Here is a 22482-nt window from a genome sequence, read left to right on the forward strand (position 1 = left end):
AAAACCCAGTGCTGAATGCCAGAATGGTTCAAGATATATTCTCCACATGAACCCCCTCCCCCATGTTCTGCAGAAGTGGAAGGGAGTCCCCACTGCTCTGTGGCACCAAACACAGTTCAGCACTGTTGGACATTCATCCTAGCTATTTGCCTGACTCCTGTGTCTCCAGTTACAATGTGGCTCCTACCTAATCTCTATCATACGCTGTGATGGCAATGAGGGCAATGAGGGAGGTGGGAGAGAAGAAAACCCACCTTCCTTCCCAGCTCTCCCTGTCACCCTAGCCAACATCGCAGCATGTGGCACAGAACAGGTAGGGCCCATGTCACATCCAGAGAAACAAGGGGCAGGGGAGGAAAGTATCTGCCACTTAAGAGGTATAAGTCACAGCGTTGTGGAGGAGCTCCACAGCCCTGTGACTAAAGCTGAACTTTCACTGACGCCTGCTGTTAAACTCCAAATCTGACCCCTTCATATATGGCAAGTGTATACTAATTAATAAATGACAAATTTACTGTAGTATAGAGGCATTTATCACCATCACTTTGATTCATAGAGCATCGAATAATATATTTATTTGATTGAAATGTCTGAACAAGACATTTTTCCTAAATTCCTGGGAAAGAAAATATTCAACAAAATAGGCATTTAAAATTACTTGTTATTTTGAAACTGGAATCTGAGTTGGAACATTTTCACCAATTCCTACTCCAATAGCACTGGAAATTGCTTCTGATTCCATTTCCATGATTCCAGCTTCATGGCCCTGATAAGCTAGATAAGCATTACAATATGATTGTCGTTATAATGGGATAACATGCAGTTGGATGAAAAGATCATTTGGTTTGGGTTTTTCTAAGAAAGTATCAACATTTGCAAATATAAACTAAACTTTTTAAAAGCAGATTGAAAGAACAAACAAAACATAGACTTATCCAGTGTTTGTTTTCAATCCTCTCCTCTCTTCACCAGCTCCTTCATCTCAATTTTCCATGAACATGCCTAGCTCACTGATGAAGCAAATGAGCATCAAGCATTATATAACAAATCAAATTGGTTTGGACTTCTCAATAAGTAGTGAGGTGCACAAGAAAGAGAAAGGTGAAGAGGAGACAGATGAATCATGGAAGGAGAGGAAAGATTTTAATTGATATGTACCCTGATCAACAGTTTGGGTTTCTTACACGCTCTCATATTCTCCCACCCTTCCTCTCCCCTCCTCTTTCTTTCAAGCCATAATTGGAAGCATACAATGGAAGATGGCAAGGGCTGCGCATAGTTTTGACCATGTGCTCAACACATGGCAAGGATTTTGTTCGTAGACACTATTGCTGATGTCAGTGAGGTCAAATGATAAACATTTGAACAGTAAGTTATGGATACATTGTATGTGAAATGTGTAGATTTAAGAACATTTTCAGAACTTGGCTGCACAGTCATTACCCTGTCTATGGATTGCTGAGCTATCAACAGTCTATTTTCATTGCTCTCAAGGACAGCAGTAGCAAGTTGGAAGAACTGTTGTGAAAAACGGTCTCTCCATTCCAGGGATCATGAACAAGGGTTTCTCAGATCGCCTGACATTAACTTAGACATGTTGTTGTTGTTGTTGTTGGTTTTCCCATTGAGGCAATTCCAATGTCCAGTGGTGACTCATCAAGCAATGAAACATGGATTTTATGAATGCTGAAACCAGATGTTTTGGCTGAAGCATGGCTGCTGCTAGAAACACAATTTTTAGGTCTCCTTTCCACAGTGACATTGAAAGAAAAGATACTAAAATCTGAGTGACAATGTTAATCTTATAATGTAGGAACATTATCAGTTTTTTAAAATAAATAAAAGCCAAAAGGGAAGTGCAGGACTGTATTGTGAGCAATGGGGAGGATAAACATTTGGTCATCTTTGAGAATTTTGGTTAGATAGAACAGGTGTGTTATTGGATTGCAACCCCACATTATCCTTCAGTATTAGCTGCTCAACAATCAGACAGCCAAATATTGCCCACTTAGTTAACAAGGGGGGCTGTGACTATTTACACTAGCAGGCAAGCTTCTATTGCCACCCCGGAAAAATAGTTTTATTTCACTTTGGATGCATCTATACTATCGAATTAATGTATCACACTGCTTTAGCTGGCATGGCTCAATGCTATGGAATCCTGGAAATTGTAGTTTGGTGAAGCACCCCATCTATTTGGCAGAGAATGCCAGAGGTTCCATGTAGTCATAAAACTCCTGTTCATGCAGAAGTGACTCTATTAGCTCCAGTTAAGTAACCAGGTATCCAAAAACACAGTTGTAGTGGTCTTCTACTCGAACAACAAAACATGCAGAAACTTTTGTTCTTTCCCAAATAAGCAGGAAGGCATTTCTTTCTCCTTTATTGCAGCAGTATATAATATACACAAAATATACAAACTTTACAGCTTTTTCTTCCTCACTACTCAACAGGCCCATAGCCAGGGGGTGGGGGGAGGGGGGCTTGAGGGGCTTCAGCCCCCCCCCCTTCTGAAATTCTCAGGGTGGTCCATGAGAAGGCCTTACTGGTACATTATTTAAACTGTTATGTTTATTCATATCATAATCTGATCACCATGCTCGATATATCCCATATGCATGGGGTATTGGGATAATGATACGAAAGGTTTGCTAGGATAGACAACATCTGTGGAGGCTTCTATCCATTATGAGTGCTGAGAGAACACAAGGGTTTGAATCCATGCTCCACCCAACATTCCACTGGGCGACAAAGAGTAAGTTGCATTCTTCCAACCATAGCAGAAAACAATAACAAACCTCATCTAAATAAAAGCCTGTCAAGAAAATCATATGATAAGGTCACCATAAGTTGAAATTGAAGCTACATGACAGCCATCACACCAATAGAACAAATGCCAGGCAGTGTTCTGATCTAGCTCAATTTAAAAATGGTGCTTTTTTTACATGTGTATATGTGGTGTGCAGGCTGTGCCCTATGCATGAATAGTGGTTGTTCATGTCCCTGGATCATGTGGCCAAGGTAGAAATTCAGAAATGCTGACAATATGAAGAAGTCCCGATTAACTTCTTAAAAAATAAATGGATTTTCCTAACAGTCTTGAGAATTTGCAAGGCATGCCAATACTTGAAAGGAAGGGCAAATTAATAAATAGCATTTTTTAGAAAAAGAATCCAAAAGAAAAAGAATATGTGAAAAATAGGAAAATCAACTCTAGCAAGAGATATGTTATAGGAACTGTGTTTAAGAACAAAAAGCCAAAGGTTAACTAGGTCTACTAGTTAGAACAGATAATGAACATGAGACCTTATTTGATTGTAGATTTGCAGTCTACAGCCTAGCCAGAAGGCTGCAGTCATTAATCTCAAATCGAATGCAGACCTCACAAGTTTTCATTCAGACTCCTCCATTATAATGAGTTCCATTTTGGACTAATATGGAAGCTGCCGAGAGTTGATAACTCCAGCTCCTTGATCTCTTTAGAAGGTCTGCATTCAAGAAGTCTGAAAGTGTAAAGTGTCTTTGGATGTGGTTGCAATTCACCAAAAACTCCTGCATTGCATTCATTTCTGGCAACAGCACAGACACAGGTTTTAAAAAATCACCTCTGTTTTATCTTCAAAATGGACAAGGGATTTGGGGGCCAGGCTATTAGGTTGTATGGATCAGTAAGAGCACCAACTTCACTGCATTACTCAATTTTGGCAACATCCCTTCATCCAGACAATTGTCAATTATTCTCATCCTCTCTACTTCAGTAGAAAGAGGATACATCCATGGGAGCCTTGTTGCCCCATTGTGCCTATGGTTCCCAGATCTCAGGGCTCAGCCACTCTTATGGCAAGAGGAAGAATCTGTGAGCAAGAGTACTGCCTTGAAAAGTGTCTGTATGTGTGTTGCTTATTTATTTGGCTTGGTATTTTTTTAAAATTTCAATTGGATGCATAGAATAACTGGGTTGATATTTGGTGATTGTGCTTAATAACATCACCACACACCATCCCTTATAAAAGCACTGTAATGTCACAAGGTCCCAACCCAGAACAGGGCATCATCCCTAATTCTTGTTGTGTTTTTCCAAGTCCCAGTTACACAATTAACATAATCTTCAAAAAAAGTCTCAAATATAATATATAAATAGCCCAGAGCTAAGTCCTTGAGGCCTAAGCACACACCAACCATTGATAGTAATACAATGTCTGAATTCCAAGTCTAAATACCATGGTCTCTCCAAGAGGGTTCCAGAGTTAACAAAGCTAATCAAGTTGAAGATAACAGTGTCCAAGATTACAGGCAAAATCCAAACAAAGAAGTCAAGACACAGTCCAGAGTTAACACAACCGAATAATCCAAAGCGACCAGAATTTCACCATGAAGCAACACGTTGCCTAGAGCAACAGGGCTGTAAACATCATAACCTTTTATTTTATGTTCTCAGGTGTTGCTTGTGAAGAGCCCGTTTCTCTGCTAATTGTGCAGACCTACAATTAGCAGCACGCTCCTATCTAAATTGTAAAAGGGATGGAGCACTTAACTCTTGGCCCACCCTGATTTACTAGCCTCTGCTTGCTCCTCCTGCTGGGAAGTGGTAGTTTCTATTGAAAACTATTCTCTTTTTACTGACTAAGGTAGGCTGGGAGAACTGTTGGTCTCCAAATCCAACATAGGCCCTCCTAACAACCCCTCATCCTTGCTGTCAGAACTGCTGAGGACAATCCTCAGGTTTTAGCCTTGAAATGACAGGAACTAGCTTAGTCCTGACCTGAAAATCCTAACAGAGGCAGCAATAGCTGGCTGTGTAATCAAGTTTGTGTTTTGGCATTGGGAAATACAATTATACCCTTTTTCTTCTTGGGGTGGGCAGCACTACCTTCTTTTCTTACAATAGAAAGAGCCATAGCTTCTCTTTCTTTCTGGCGCTATGGGGCGGGAAGTCTCGTTGCCAGAAGATCTTCTAGGGGGGACAGTGACAGTGTATGAAGGAGGCCCTACACAGACTTGGCTTCAAGAAAGCCAATCGCTGCTCAGGAAGTTATTAAGACTGGCTGCAGGGAAACAGAATATATCAGAAGGTAGAGGCTTGCCTCAGGCAGAATGTGTGCAGGGTGTGGATTTCATATAGTCAGGGTTTGAAGTTGAAAGTGAGAAGGTTAAGTTGGGCAGCCTCACAGATCAGGCAAGAGTGGGCACCTGTGGGTGGCAGCTCCTTATCTTCTTTCTTCCCTGGCATCCTCCCCCATCCCTTCCTGACCCCCCTCCTGGTGGAGGAGGTTGCCAGGGAAGAAAGAAGATAAGGAGTTGCCATCCACAGGTGCCCACTCTTGCCTGATCTGTGAAGCTGCCCACATGCCGTGGCCTTCTCCTCAGATAGAGTGCCACTCAGCCCCATCATCCCCATTAGTCAAAAGATCCAGCTATCATGATCTTTTTCTGGCTGAGCCTTTGACTGCTCTCACTCAGTTCATCCCCTCCTGATTCCAGGAATTTCCCCGTAAATGGAATTGGGGGGGGGGGGGAGCCAAAAACAGAACCAAAACCTGCACTTTTTATACTGAGCCACACACCCCTATTCATTAGCCAAATGTAATATTTGAAGGATGGGTTTCTTTCCTTTCTCTCTGAAAAACAGGAGTGGTGATGGTTGGACTTACATCTGGATATGAATTGGAGCTAGTGTTTGGAAAGTTCCCTTTGAAATGCATTAATTATGGTGAGTTTTTTAGGTTTTTTGTAGTCAGTATGTTTTCCCATTTGTCAAAATTACTTAAAATAATTGACCAGTATTCTATATCATCTACTTAGTTAAGTATGCTTAAATCAGTATACTTAGTTTAGTATACTTAGTTAAGTATATTGGGTGGAATCCCTGGGATTTGTAGCTTGGTGACAAGTTGAGCTTTTTTGGCTGAAAAATCTAAGTACACCATCCTAAACTGCAAATCCCAGGATTCCACAGGGTAGATACATGGCCATTAAACTTGCATCATAGTGCTATGATGGCAGAGTGAGACAATCACTTGAAGTTGTTGGAATTGTTCCACTGACTATTCTCCCTGAATTTCTTGGTTTCTCCCACCTTTGGAGCATATCTCTGTTGCCACATAACCTAATTTTTAACTAAGTATATTAAGTAAAGTATACTTCAATAAGTAACCTCTCCTGGCCCCCAAACATGATGAAAACATCATTCACCCATGGTCCAATCCCCGGCAAAATTGGACCTGGGTTGTTGTATGGCCATGTTCTAGAGGCATTCTCTCCTGACAATTCACCTGCATCTATAGCAAGCATCCTCAGAGGTAGTGAGGTCTGTTGGAACTAGGAAAATTGGGTTTATATATCTATGGAATGACCAGGGTGGGACAAATAACTCTTGTATGTTGGAGCTAAGTGTGAATATTTCAACTGGCCACCTTGATTAGCATTTGATGGCCTGGCAGTTTTTTGGTGTGGCTTGTTAGTGCCTGGGGGAATATTTTGTTGAGAGGTGATTAGCTGTCCCTGATTGTTTTGTCTCTGTTGTTTTGCTGTTGTAATTTTATTTGAGTACACAGAAATGCTGGACCACTCTAACAACCATCATGTCAGACTACACAGAGAAGCCATTGAAATCCATAAGCATGTAGACAATTTCAACAGAAAGGCGGAAACTATGAAAATGAACAAAATCTAGCTACCAGTATTTAAAAACTCTAAAATTACATAATAGTAACTAGACTATTAAGTTACATGGTTCCTTTATGCAATAACAAAAAAAATCTAGCCTAGGTATACCTTTTTACCTGTAAAAGTAATAATTACAAGAATCTAGTTATTTGTAAAAAAAAAATATTCTACGTTCTATCACTGCACTTGGGAACAGTCATTCCCAATATCTCTGTCTGCATGATGGGTATCACATCCTTCCCTCTACTTCCACTGTTCAGAGATGAGTGTTGGTGCTTAATAAATATCCAAAATAGAACTAAGCCTCCATTAACATTCTTTCAAAGGAATTTAAACCTGGCAAACATAGCACATCCAGATTTTTTTTCTGCTTGTAAAGGAGAGGTAAGCATAATAGTAGTTTGTATTGTCTGTTTTCTTCCCTATGGGCTGAACTAATATTAGAACATGTAAGAGATAATTGTGCCTTGAATATGTGAAAGAAATTGCTTTCTAATATCTTAATCACAAAATTACATGCCTGAAAAGAATGTTGCATGGACAGATCAAACAAAAGCAGAGTTTTTATTCTCCCAAAAGCCAAAACCTTTCAGCCAGTCAGTGGGAATAAAATGTTATTACTTCTGTTAAATGTTACAGCTTCTGTTATCAGCATCTGGTTTCAATGAACAATTGATGTGTCTATACATATGAGCAACAAACAAGGCAAGGCCAACTTATTTATTTACTTATTTATTTTCCTACCTTTCTCCCAGTAGGAGACCTAAGGAAAGTTATTTCAAAACAAAATATAGATAAAATAAATCATAATAATAAATAAATGCTTCAAACTTTAAAAACTGTTCTGTTAGACAACAGTACAGTGTGACCCCTGTATCTACAGGGAATGCATACCTGAATATGCAGATCTGCAAATAGCAAACTCTATTGAACGGAAGTACTTCTGACCCAAAAATACCACAGAGTTGTCGTGAAGGACTTAGAAAATGCCTAAAGAGGAAATATTTTGTTAGATGTGGATACATATAACTGTAGATACTGATTCCATAGAATCATAGAATCATAGAGTTGGAAGAGACCTCATGGGCCATCCAGTCCAACCCCCTGCCAAGAGCAGGAATATTGCATTCAAAGCACCCCTGACAGATGGCCATCTAGCCTCTGTTAGGGTTGTACTGTACTAGATAAAGTCATTTAAAATACAATGAGGATAAAAGTGGCAAAGAGAGAGAGTTAAAAGACCCTTCTGCAGCAAGTAATTAATAGCCACAAGATTAGCTACCTTCTGTAATGTATAGGTCTAGATATATAAGTCCAATAATCAACCCAAAAAAATCTGGGTCAATTTTTTCATATGTTAATATGAATATTGTACCATAACTCTTGTTGAAAAAGGAAACATCTTTTTCTCTGAGTAGAGTGGCAAAAGGCAAGAGCATAGGGTGTTCCGAAAGAAGCTAAAAAGCACTGAGCCCCGTTGCTCTCTCCGCTGTAGCACTGTTTCTGATTCCGATGGATGACTGGATGGGGAAATGGTGCTGGAGGCCAAGGCCAGATGGCCCCTTGAGGTGGAATTGGTTCTCTCCCCTCTCCTGAGAGTGACCCTTGACTTTTCTATGGATCATATCAAAATCCATCATTTTGGCCCTAAAACCAGCCCTTGATTTATGCATGTTGATTTATACATGAGGCCAACTTATAAATAAAGTAATCTGTGCTAGCCAATGAAAGAGCTAGTCAGGTTGCCTAGAAGAAGGAATTTCACAATCTGTAAGCTACCGCCAAGAAGGCCTTCCCACATTTCCTCACATATGTGATGGTTTGAAGAAAAGGTCTTCCTTTGAAGATCTTGAGACTTGAACCAGTTTATAGTCGGCTTCTGAAGCTCAGCAAGATAATTTCACCTTACTACTCACAGAAGAGATTCCACAAGTTATTCCACTAGCAACTTAGGACCTTGTCGCATCAACAGGGATTTGCCACACATCATGGCGAACCCATCAGAGCGTGGTTCGTGGAACTCAGTAACTTATGCCCTGCATTGCCAGGATCTCCCCTTACTCCATCCCATGGGAGGAAGCGTCCACCACCCAGCTTCCCCCTCTTGATCATAATGCAACACTGGAAGCCTCTTGTATTGCTGCAGTGGTGGCATATGCTGGTTCCTCTTCTGGAAGTAGATGTGAATAGTGGGATGGGAACCGATGAGTTCTGTGGCAAAAAGGAAGAGGAACTGGAATACGATGGAAAATTTAGTCTATCTGATGAGGTCACAAATGTCTTCTGGCCGACTCAATATGCGAACATTTGATATGGAGAGGCACCTCTATGAGAGGCCACCGCTAGGCTTTTAGTTGGCAATCTTTTCTTGTCAGCCAAGGATGGGAATCGTGCAGCTTTCCAGATTTTGTGTACTACAGTTCCCAGCAGCTCTAACCAGCACAACACACTATGAGGAATACTAGGAGCTATATTCCAAAAACATCTGGAGATCCACATAAGTCTCACTCCTGCTGTTTTTGCTGTTACTAGGGAAATATTGTTCTTGATCAAAATCGCATACATAATTGGTCAAGATTGGGATTCATTTTTAAAGATTCACAGAACGTACTCAGAAAATATACGTTTGAATCTGTAATAGCACACTCTACATATTGTTTTCACCCAGCTGCAGATATATGAAATGTGTCAAATTTATGACAACCTCCAGTTTTACCTGTGGCAAAGAAAACCCAGAAAATCACTACAGAATGTGTGAAGGCATCTCATGCACTAACCTCTAGAACTTTGCCGCGTTTCCTTTTGTTTTTCAAAATGGAAAGAAATTCAACATAAATCAGTGTCAGAGGCAAGAGTCGTGGGTAGCCTACCAAAACAAATATAAATATCTGAGTCAATAGGTTATGTGATGTGAGGAGAAAAGACAGAAACAGCTACAAAATCAAAAGGCTGTCTCTTATTCACATGTTTGGTGGGATATGTATCTCTAGTAAGATCCATTTAACCCAGAAGGACTCACTTCTTAGTAGACTTCCATGAGTCTGCATTAACATATCTAATTTTATTTCATTCATTCACATTCTAATTTGATTTTAAGCTACCCTACTCAATAGGCTTGTGCAATCCGGGTAAACCTTGACCCGTTTCATCTTCTGGCTTTCAGTGGTGGCCCTGATCCATTTTTAGGAGCCTCCTGAAATTGGGAGGGCAGATATCTGTTTTTGCTCTGGGATGCTGAAAAATTCATTTTCTATCAGCCCATCATTTTAGGCATTTAAGCTGTTTCTACTCTAGAAAAGAGGTGCTCAGCTTTAAGGAGGCTTCTTACCTGTTTCTTTACTCTAAAGGAGAGGCACTCAACTGCAGGCAGGCATGCGCGCTTTCTCTCCCGGGCCTGCACGCCACACATGCACTCTTTCCAAGGCAAGTTCTGTTTCTTACTTACAGGTATGCATGCACACTTTCTGGGCCTGCACAGCACCATACACACACTTTCCAAAGCAAGAAGACTGATCACGAAAAGAAGAGGAGGGCCCAATATTGGGTCCCACTTGCTTTCATGCCAGGGAGGGTGTGCTGGGGGGGGGGAGGGGGTCTTACAGTTTCATAATCCTGAAGGTACCAAAGATGCTGGAGCTACAGAAGATACTACAGGTAAATGATGTTATGAATTTTTATGTAAATATCTGATATGCAGGTTGTATTTTCATTCACTGGACCAAATTTGGCACACATATCCAATATGACCAAATTTGAATACTGGTGAGGGTTGTGGGGATTGATTTTGTCATTTGGAAGTTGTAGTTGCTGGGATTTATAGTTAACCTATGATCAAAGAGAAAAGGCCAACGATGAAATTGAACTAATCTTGGCACACATGAGCAACAGATAATTCTGGAAAGGTTTGGTGGACATTGAAATTGAGTTTTGGAGTAGTAGTTCACCTACATCCAGAGAGCACTGTGGACTCAAACAATAATGGATCTGAACCAAACTTGGCATGAATACTCAATATGCCCAAATGCGAACACCGGTGGAGTTTGGGGAAAATAGACCTTGACATTTGGGAGTTGTAGTTGCTGGGATGTATAGTTCACCTACAATCAAAGAGCATTCTGAACCCCATCAATGATAGAATTGGGCCAAACTTCCCACACATAACCCACATGACCAACAGAAAATACCCACAGATTGAGAAACTCTGCTCTAGGATAAGAAGGTGAACATGTTTATCACACAACTCCCTCCTTCTTCTCCACAACTTTGGACATTTAATAGAAATACAACTTAAAATATGGTAATTATCCCCTACTTTTGGAGCATAAAGAATGAATAGAGCTTTGGATGGGGCCCAACTTTATTTCTGTTAGCTTTGGGGGGAAGTTTGGAGAGATCTGATTCAGTTCAATTTTTATCAAGATCCAATGCATCTTTCTATTAAATCATCTATAGCAAACTTCATACCAAGTGTTATATGTGTTTGTTTTGTACATTTACAGAACTTTAATGGCTTACTGAGAGTGGTTGAAGGCATGACCAACCTGAAACTCACCGAGACATGTCTTCAAATGGGTCATGATTTGCCAAAGCATCCATTCAGATTGTTCAAAGTACATCTAATTTATTTTAGGAGCACTGTACCAATTTCAAAGTATTGTGTGTGGTTGTTCAAAGACCCTATACTCAGTTTGCTAATGTAAATGATTATAATTGGCAGTGCATTGTCAAGCTTATTGCAAACCTGATTTAATTAGCAATGCCAAAGGGGTATGATTTGCAGGCAGGTATCTAAGCTGCACTTTTTTATCTCCACCTCTCCCCATAGAACTGTCCACATTGGCACCAAAGGCTGGAGGGCAAGAGAACAAAGGGAATTTTATGTGTCTGAATTCAAATTCTTTCCCTTTGAAATGAAGCGTCCAGAATGGGCAATAAAACTGTGAAAATGGATTTCTGGCCGCATTTGATGTTAAGCCTTTAGTGTCAAGAGCCAAGACTTTTTTTCCACCCTTCTCTCTGAATGGTCTTATGGGGAATTTGTCCTATAAATTATTTCTCATCGTTTGTATGCATACAGTACCGCCCTATTTTATCCCCTTGAAGAATGAAAAAAAATACAAGTAGATTTTCCCCTAATTAACTTCTGTTTTCTGTAAAAAGTGAAATAGAATATGTTGAATGCATGCACTCCCACATAGATTATTCTAAGAAATAATGGTGGATTTGTGATGTTTTTTCAGATTTGAAACTCTCCGCTTGTATGTTTAATAAACCTCTTTGAAAAAAGGAACTTTAGTCTCCCTGCACTTTCTTACTGATGAGTTATAATCTTTCGTGTCATCTCTTCCTATTCCATCTCTGAAGATTGAAATACAATGAGAAAAGCAGAGGATTAGGGCAAGTTTATTAGAATGATCTTACAGGGTGTGTGGGGGGAGATCTATTTCAGTAGTGATTACAACCATTTTATCTTTAATAGTTATCCACTGATTGAAAGAGCAATAGAGAAAGAATGGCAAGCACATGAAAGCTATCTTAGCATATTTAAATGATTTGTTTCTAAGCTGCCGGTTCCTATGGAAAATTGATATTTAAATATTTATTGGTAACAAAAGCAGTTGGTGATATTTTATTAGGGCCGTCTGTCATTAATTTCAATGATACCAACATCTTGTGAACAATATATTCAAGCAGTTGAAGGAAAAATTTCCAGTGACATGTTTATTTAAGAATGAAAAGTAAGTAGCTCTTCATGTTGATGTATTTATTTTACTCCCAAGCCACTCACTTGAGAAGAAGAATTACCATCCTTGTGTATCTCCCAGCTTCTGATCATCAGTATTCTACCAAGCAGTTCTAACTACAAAGTATTGAAAATCAACCATACTCCAACAGATGATGGGAGACCCAGTTTAACTTCTTATCCTGTTGTACATGTGAAACATATATCCATTTCACCAGTGTGATCTGTTAATGGAAATCCACATGTGGAAACCAATTTCCAAGAGCAAACCAGTCAGAAGATGTGCATCTGGTTGTGCATTCCTATCTGGATCAGGAGGCATTAGGAGCCTCTTTCAATTAGTGGTGTAGTTAATGCTCAGAACTGGGGAAACTGGATTATTACCTGAATTTCTGGATTTATCACAACCTAGCCCAAACTTCTCCCAACCTTAATTAATTAATTAAGTCCATTTCCCATCACTTCATTTCTCACTGAAGTTTACCAGGTGATGACAACAGTGGTGGCAAGAAGAACTACAGTAGTCCCTCATTGCAGGTGTTACGTTCCAGGACCACCTGCAATAAGTTACATTCCCCGAAGTAGGCATGCCCCCTCCCCTTTCCTCTTCACCCTCTTTATCTTCCTCTTCTTCCTCCTCATCGCTGCCGGTAGCTCTTGCCACCACTTGGGCCCCGCAATGCCTCTGCTGCCTCCTCAATAGCTGGTCCCAAGTGGCAGCAAGAGGCCCAGGTGAGGAGGACAAAGAGGAAAGTAAAGAGGGTGAGGGGGTGGCTCTTCTTCCCTCCTCACCCCCAGAGGGTAGATGAAGCTTCAGCAAGAGGCCCAGGCAGCGACGAAGTGTCTCTCTTTCTCTTTTACTCAGTCTTCCCTCACTACTTAAATTCGTTTTAAAAAAACATGAAACAGTGAGTCTGCAATAAGTGAACCATGAAGTAGTGAGGGACCACTGTACTGTAATAACTTTCTTCAAGAGCAGCAAAAGGATGATCACCTGGGTACTTACTTTGAACCCTGAAGCAATTACAGTTTTCTGTTTCTGAAAGGGTAACCATTTGCTAAGTTAAAACAAAGCCAAGTGGAGGTACATCTACACTCATGAAGTAATGTAGGATTAAAGCAGCAGAGGAGAAAGTAAATCAAATGTGCACCAGGTTACATGCCAGGTGCAGCAACCAAATTGAAACCTGGGTGCAGCTTATATGCACCAGAGAATTTGCCTCTGACTAATTTCTGGTATCTTCAGTTTCATGGCCATGGAGAATACAGGTTGTTTTCCAAAGCCCCCACCCACTTGCTAGTGAGGATTGCCATATCACCCGTCTCTTAATCAGATTTGCCATCTGATGTGGTTTATTTATTTATTTATTTATTTATTAGTACACTTGTATACCGCTAATATCTCAGCCTAAATCGGCGACTCATTGCGGTTTACAACATTTAAAAACAACAATATTCAGATTAAAAATATAAAACACAAATACATATACAATACACAGTATTGGGCCACCAATACAGACCAAAGCATCTCTTAATTAAAATCATAATCCAATTTCGTTGTCTGTGATTGCCAGTCCATGATCAGAAACTTCATCGCATCGGATTAGCCGAATGCCTGTTCAAACATCCATGTCTTCAGTTTTTTTCGAAATACCATCAGCGAGGAGGCTGATCTTATCTACATGCAGTGATACACACTACAGGTACCATTTCAGGGTATATCAAAATTTTGCTTGTCCCAATATAAGACCCCTAAGATGTGTTCTTCCATTCATTTTCAAGATGTCTTCAATCCATATTAAGCAGACAGTGTAGATATGTCCAAGGAGTCCACTGGCTTCCAAAAGAACAACAGCCTAGGTAAATGTATGAGGTGTTATCTAGAAATTCTGAAATCATGAATTTCAAACCACACACAGAAAGACTAATATTGCACCAGCTAAAATTTCTAAACTGCCTCTAAAGCAGGCATGGACAAATTTCAGCCCTCCAGGTGTTTTGAACTTCAATCCCAAGAAATCCCAGTCAGCTTACCTGCTGTTAGGAATTGTGGGAGTTGAAGTCCAAAACACCTAAAGGCAGCCTCTTATGTTCTGATCTGAATGAAGAACTCATAGTGTTCAAGGCAAGCCAGATACTGTACTATTAAGGACAACTCACAGTGAGCAATTTGTCCCATCAAGATTTAAGATCAAATTGAAGAACTGGGGAGGAAGCCTAGGGAATTTCCTTGTAAGTCAATAATTGATTGTTTCGACTGGCAGAGGTTGTCCAGGGCCTCAAGGATCAGTCCTTGGCATTATTTGGCACCTTCTCATCCAAATACTAACTAGTCACAAACCTCCTTGGCCTCTGAAATCAGATGAAATCAAGTGTGTTCAGGTTGGTATAGTGGTGTGGGTTTTTTATGATTATATTCTGAAACTTCTTCTAAGGTTCCAAGCTTTCTCACAAAGTCAAAATCCTTATAGTAGCTTCTGATCTGAAGTCAACTAGCTTCAAAAGATTACACTGAATTTTGTACTCCGTGCATAATGGGTTAGTGGTGCAGATTGTCATTTAAAGGTGTGTATGCAGACCCGGACATGGAGCTAGCTTCAAAGCTTGCAGTTATGTGGACTCAGCTGCTTCCAATACCTCTGCTGAAGAATCTCTTCCCACAGTGGTGTTTGTTTCTGGTGGCATCATAGATTGTTCAGCATCTGAGTGCAGGTCAAGATCACTTCTGCCTTCCAGGGATATGGCATGTAGATGAGCATTACTGTATTCCATCTTGAACATCACCAATCCATTAATTGAAGTTGCAATGTTCTTCTCCAAATATATTTGCATTTCTTCCTGCACTCAGTCATATTCATTGTAAGTTCCTAAAATTTGTGTACTAATCCTTGATCTTGCTGTTTCAATTCCCTCAGTTTGCAGAATAAGAAGGCTCTAAGTAGCTATCCTGAAGTTTAGAAACCGCAGATAATGGCTCTGACATCTTTTCCAAGTATGCAAGGCATCCTACCACTGATCTTCAGTTCCTTAGGTCAATATTTCTAGAGCAACGCAAATAAAAATGTCAAGGTGCACATCATTGTTCTGTATCCTTTTTTACAGCATGTCTGAGTCTGAACCTTATGTGCACTTTGATATTCACAAAGGAATTCACAGGTAAATTTGCTGACTCCACTGAAATATATAGAGAAGCTGCTGAGGCCTGATGTTTCATGTATTCATCAGCCCGGGAACTTCACACGGTCCATTGTAATTATAATAATTTGTTCTATCAAGGCTTTGACTATGTCTTGTGATATGCACATTGGCCAACAACAAAATGTCTTCAAGCATATCCTGGGTTCCTTATTAATGTGAACCCAGACTAAATAAATTCATAGTCAACATTTCATCTATCCATTCGGTGTTATGTATTTAAAACCAGAACTGTAGCACAGTGGATTCATGCTGATACAACAGCAAATATATGCAAAGCTACAACTACATTTCAGAATGTACCAAGAGTAGAAAACTGATCATGCTGATGAGTTAGATAATTATATAAGCAATTTATCATATCCTTGGCACCAGAGCATGCAAATAATGCCCTAGCTTGCAATATCTTGCAGAGATCCATCTTTTCCAGCACACTATTCTCATTTGTACTGACCTGCTATGTGAATCCTGATGCAAATTGTGGCAGGTTTTTTCATGTGACCCATGGCCTGGCATTCTGGGAAACAGAGATAATCCTCCTGCAATAATGAGGATGAGCGCCAATATGAATATAAGGAGAAGTCAATAGACATTTTCTCACAGTTCCAAACCTGTTCTACAACCCCCTCCTAAAACATCCCAAATACATAGGCTGGCACAAAGCAGGTATGCTTTATGTTTCATCTAGAAGTGTTCATCCTCAAGAGGGGTGGGTGGTGACACCCCTGACAATGATTCTGTTTGATGTTCCCAACTTAAATTCAAAAGCAGCAGTCCAAGCTGCTGAATCTATTTTGTTGATATGGTTAATCACCTTGGATAGTTCATTTAAAATCAAGAATTAAACTCAGGATGGATTCATTTCCCCAATCATTCCACATCAATTACCCCTGAACATTAAGAACTTTTTAGAAGAAACCATAACAATTCACATTGCATCTGGTTTTCTTTGAGCCCAATTAGGGGCTATTAGCGTCATATAAGGGTTTGAACATTGAACTGTGGATACATAGATGAGATTTTGAGTCTCTGCTCATCATTAATCCCACCTTAGATAAATTATATTCTCTCAACTTCAGAGGAAGGCAAAGCAAACCTCTTCTGAATAAATCATGCTAAGAAAAACCTGCAATAGGATCACCTTAAGGTTGCAATAGGTCAGAAACCACTTGAAGGTACACAACAGCAGCCTGCATTTTCCCCCATCCTTGCTCAGCTTAATTCATAGAATAGAATGTTACATGACCCCATTTAGGCATTCAAGATTCTAGATCAGCTACTTAGTTACATAACTATCTTAGCTATGAAGGTGAGTAGTGTCTTCCAACCTGAAATCCACCCTCTCCAATACCAATCCAGATTTACCAGACAGCAACCATTGTGAGCAACAGAGTTTTGTTCTTTTGTCAGTTGGGATGCAGCTGACTGATGTTTCCATCACCTCCCACAAGCAATACCTGGTGACATAATCATGAGCCCTTGGTGGTGTAATGGGTTAAAACCTTGTGTCGGCAGGACTGAAGACCAACAGGTCGGAGGTTCGAATCCAGAGAGAGCGTGGATTAGCTCCCTCTGTCAGCTCCAGCTCCCCATGTAGGGATATGAGAGAAGCCTCCCTCAAGGATGGTAAAACATCAAAACTTCCAGGTGTCCCCTGGGCAACGTCCTTGAAGATGGCCAATTCTTCACACACCAGATGTGACTTGCAGTTTCTCAAGTTGCTCCTGACACACACACACAAAAAATCAGAATCAGGGTCCCTGCTGCAATTTTTTTCCCCTCACACTGAAGATTGCATGTGTAGGGTGGCTGGAAATATCATTATGATGTGTCCTGATCAAAAGGACAGAAGTTCCCATCACTCGCAGCAGCAGTATCCAGTAAGATTCGATACAGCAAAAAAAGAAAATACCAACTTTTGCAATAACACAAAAAGGACATACAGTGTGGGTTTCCTTACATTGGATTTATGGCTGTGTATGTCACTAACGGGATGCCAGACATTAATTGTTTCAATGATGTCCTCCTGTAAACTGCTTCTAGGACATCCAGAGAAAATGTTCTTGCAATTATCCACATACATTCTGTATATGCATGTTTGCATATAATCAGACGTCCATACGTGTCAGAGAATAATCAAATGGTAACACAAACTGTGTACGTCAGCTATCTTTCAGCTTTATAACCAAATCTGCCCCATCTTTGACTTCAGTTTCATATGTATTTGCTTTTCCTGGGGGGGGGGGGGGGAGTAACTTCAATGCATCTCTCACAGCTTGCCATGAAAATCAGACTGTACTCGCTCTTTCTTGTAGAAAAAACAGTTAAAATAGCTTTTCAATCTGAAACTTCATTTATATATCTCTTCCTTTATCTCTTGTAGAATAGGGAAATAAGTTGACAAGTTGAATTATCTTAATTGGGGAAAGAAAAAGGGGTTAGACAAGGATTGTCATCTTTCAGCCCTGAAAGAATGACTGTAACTCAGCTCTTCTGTTTGCAACATCACTGTTCTGCCTTCTCCCATTCAATGTCAACTATATTTATATCTTTGCACCATTTCCTCCTCTCAGACACACAAGAATAATTTCTCTCTCATCTCTCCTTGTTCTTCTCTTATTAGCTTGGTGCTGCAGAGGGCCAAAGATGTGTGTAGTGACTGCAGGCAAAAGAAAGGTCAGGACTGGAGTCGGATGGAGCACAGAGGAGCATCACAAGTAGGTCAGTCTCAGGTTAGAATCAATTGCAAGCCAGAGTTTTGGAGTTTGGCATCTCCAAACATTTCTCTAGTGAGGGACCATTGCAAGCCTGGTTCTAAGCTAGCACAGAGCTTCTATATGAAGGGTGTTTGGTCAAAGATACAGGTGGGCAACTAGGCTTCCAAATGAACAAGGTAAAACAATGAAATTCAGAGATATAGAATGGGTGGCACTTGATTTGAAAACAGTACATGTGAGACCTAGAAGTCTTAGTAGGCCATAATCTGAACATGAGTCAATAGTATGATATGACAGCTAAAAAGCCAATGCAATTCTAGGCTGCACCAATATGAGTTTTATGACTAGATCAGAAGAAGTAATAATACCACTCTGTTCTGCTTTGGTCAGACCCCATGTGCATTGCTCAGTCCATTTCTGGACACCATAATTCAAGAAGGATACTGACAAACTGGAATGTGTGGAGAGAAGGCCGATCAAAATGTTAAAAGGTTTGGAAGCCAAGCCCTATGACAGTGGCTCAAGGAACTGAGTATGTTTAGACTGGAGAAGAAAATGTTAAAAGGTGACATGATACCCATGTTTAAATATTTGAAGGAATGTGATAGTGAGAAAAGAAGAAGCTTGTTTTCCATTGTTTCAAAGACTAACACAGAGAACAATGAATTCAAACAATGAGAGAAAAAATTCCATTTAAACATTAGGATAAACTTTCTGATAGTAAAAGCTGTTGGGCAGTGGAATATGCTGTCTCAGAGTGTGCTGGAGTCTCCTTCTCTGGAGGTTTTTAAACAGAGGCTGGATGGTCATCTGTCAGGAGTGCTTTGATTGCATAAGGGCCATCCAGGGGTTGGGCTGGTTGGCTTTTATGGTCTTAACTTTTAGATTATATGTTTCCATGATTACCATTATCTTGTTCTCCAGGCAAATCTCTATTAATTGCTCAGAAGAAACTAGTGATCAGGTTTGCCTAGACAGGAATGAAATCATATTGTAGACTAGGAGGACAGTACTGCAAGGAGAGATGTAATATTTTGCTTTGTATTTTGAAGATTCCAAGTCCAGTGTCCAGCAACTCTGGGAAGAGCCAAAAAAATCTTGCCTGAGACCTTGGAAGGATGTTGCCACTTAGGACTTCATTACCCTCACTAATTTGAGCATCCTAGGATGCTTGCCAGTCAGTAGAGGAATGGATGGATATGCAGCCTATCACACAATGTCCCTCAACTTCTGGCCAAGGACCCCACCCCAACCAGTTTGGAAGCATCCTAGGACGCTTCCTTGTCAACACGGGAAGGCTCCTTTGATGTGCTGACTCCATTGGAGCCAGCACACTTCTGTCCTGTTGGGTGATGCTTCCCCTGTGTGATGGAGGAAGCAGCATGCTTGCTGGAAAAATAGCCGGGGGGGGGGGGGGGCTCCATGAGATAACGTCCTAGGAATAACTGCCCTGAGTTTCCTGGATCAATGCATTCAATGTAAACCAGGTGCCCATCTTCCTAAATTTCATCTTTCCCCCTCCATTCTGTTCTGATTCAGCTTGACAGGAGTGCCACCCATGACCCAGACACTCAGACTAGAAGGCTCCAAGTGTGAGTCCTGGCTGAACCAACTCTCTACAATAGTCTGCATAATCCCTCTTTCCTTCTTTGCCAGACTCCCACTTTTGACTGCCATTTCCCATGTCTGGAATATCCTCCCTATCTTAACCTTTCTTGCTAGCCCTTTTACTTAGTAGACATTTATATGCAAAGTATGTTTATTTTGGAAAGCCTTTTTAGGACTTTTCACAGCTCACGTATTCTGGGCTGTCTGCTCCCAATTAATCCATCTTCACCACATCTTTATGAGGCCCTTTCCTGTCCCTTCATGTTTGTCCTCCCTTGTATCTCTGGATCAGATTTAGCTGAAACAGCACAAGTAAGAACTTGTGCCGGTGAAGTTGAAATATTGTTCTCTGCTGCCTGGGAAATCCCATTTCCATCACACTTTCACTCATGGCTCAAGAGGGTCATATATGTGGGTATGGCTCCACCACCATATATAAGAGGTAAATTATGTGTAAGCCACATCATTCATACTATCATGCACATGCCCAGCCAATTTCTGCCAATTTTCATTCTCTCTTTTCAGTCACAGCTGGGGACAATGCTACTATGCAGGCTTGCACATGGAAACATTTAACATCAAGCATTTCCACATTAAGCATGATATGATCCAATCCTCTGTGCAGATAAATAGATAGGTCATGTTCAAGCTTTTTCAAATTTCTTTTATCAAAGTAAGGCTGAGAACATCAAAACACTGCAATAACTAGATAACTGAACTTGGGAAAATCCAAAGCTTTGCAATAACCAGACAGTTATATGGAAGGATCCAAACATAAAGGAATATAAATGTGTAGTTAGTGTAACAAGTACATATAGGATGCAGACACATGCCTATTGCTGTGTAGATACAAGTGTTAATAATGTACTCTGCATTGACAATGCTTTTCCACCAAAGAGTTGTGTAACAGGGAAAATAAACTCCTCTGTTCCACTTCTAGCAAAATTACATTCCTGGCACATTAAATGTAAGAATCATCTGCCAGTTACCTTCAGGGAAACAGCCTGAAATTACTACATTTATTCAAAAAGGGGCCCATCAGCACCACTCCCTCCTATCAGATAACTATATTTTCTAGCTTGATTGGGACATTTACATGGGAGTTGCCCAAGAAGATCCTTTTATCAGTGCTGGACATCTCAACCCAAATTTTTGTATGGGATAGGCAATGGAATTAGTAATAAGGGCTTATTGGCAGTTATATCTGATTTAATGTATGGAAAGAAGCAGTACCATTAAAAGAAAGAACAAAATTACTATGTTTTGCTTGCTTAAAGAAGATATATTTATCGATAGATGCCTGAAGAACACTTCCATGGGCAGCGGGTTCTTTGTGGATAATTATCCTTGTTAAGACAATTGTAGTGCCATTATGTAGTACTTGTTGGACTAAAGTCTCCTTCTTTGAGAATTTGTCATAGTCAGGGTGACCATCTTTCAAGATACTTTGGTTCCAGGATGCATCTACACTGTGGAATTAATGCAGTTTCACACCACTTTACCTGCTATGTCTCAATGCCATAGAATTCTTGGATTTCAAGTTTTACAAGGTCTTTCGTTTTCTCTGCCAAAGAGTGTTGGTGCCTTACCAAACTAACTACATATTCTAAGATTCCATAACATTGAGCCATGATAGTTAACCTACATTAATTCTGCAGTGTAGATGCTTCCTGGGAGACCACCATGTTGTCTGTGCAGCATCGTAGGATACTTGCACCCTAATTGAGCCGCAGAGCCCCGCCGGAACTGAACCTATGTCATCTGATGGGCAGCATGGGGCTCCATGGCTCAACTGGGGCAGAAGTTATCCTATGAGGCTGAAATGTACACGTATGATGAGGTTGCAAATGGAAAGCAATAGCAAGCCTCTTCTGAATAAATCTATAGAAGAAAACTGAATAAATCATAGAAGAAAACTCTATGAGAGGACTGCCGTAAGTCAGAGTCAGCTTGAAAGCACATAACAACAAGTACCACATGAGAAGCTGCCCCATAAGTAGAACATTAGCATTTGGACAGAGAAGGCCACATTATATAGGTTTGTCTTTGAAACAGCAATTTGACTTGTTGGGAAGAGGGGGGTTGTCCTTTGAAGATTCACATTGCATTCTTTTTTCTCTTTGAAGTCCTGTTCATCCCAAAGGCACTCTCTCCTTTCCTTTCTCCCTCAATATTTCAAGTCTTTAGGGGTCTGCTAAGAAAATATTCCTGCGAGGTGAATACCCCAGAAGCTTTCTTCAACCTTGGTGAATATTTCAATGATGCATTTTAAAAGATGTTAGTGTTATTATTATTGCCAGCAGTAGATTGCCACAATGAAGCCCAGCTTCATGGCTTCTGGGCAGTACAATGGTGCATATCAGAAGCAAACCCCAGTTCTTCTCACCTAACTTTATGGCTTGCAGCCTGATTAACTTCCATTTTCATCCTATTAGAATGGTGTTGAAAAGAGCTTCATTTTCAGCTTCTCATACTTACAGAACACATAGAACCTCTGGAAACATTCATTTTATAGACTGTCATTCTCCCTCTTTTCTTCTCCTTTTAGTATTG

At 40.4% G+C, this 22482-nt stretch overlaps 1 long non-coding RNA gene across 1 annotated transcript in view; it reads right to left on the reverse strand.

Moving 5' to 3' along the window:
* Positions 1–1196: 1196 nt before the first annotated feature.
* Positions 1197–22482, reverse strand: part of LOC137095963 (uncharacterized) — a 29078-nt gene continuing 7792 nt past the window's right edge. Inside the window, exons 2-5 of the long non-coding RNA XR_010909108.1 lie at positions 16059–16143; positions 9444–9532; positions 7561–7656; positions 1197–1783 (exon numbers count right to left, since the gene is read on the reverse strand). This is a non-coding gene — a long non-coding RNA (uncharacterized lncRNA). The remainder of the gene's footprint in view (positions 1784–7560; positions 7657–9443; positions 9533–16058; positions 16144–22482) is intronic.

This window comes from Anolis sagrei, chromosome 1, assembly GCF_037176765.1.
Source record: "Anolis sagrei isolate rAnoSag1 chromosome 1, rAnoSag1.mat, whole genome shotgun sequence".
In the NCBI taxonomy this organism is placed as follows: domain Eukaryota; kingdom Metazoa; phylum Chordata; class Lepidosauria; order Squamata; family Dactyloidae; genus Anolis; species Anolis sagrei.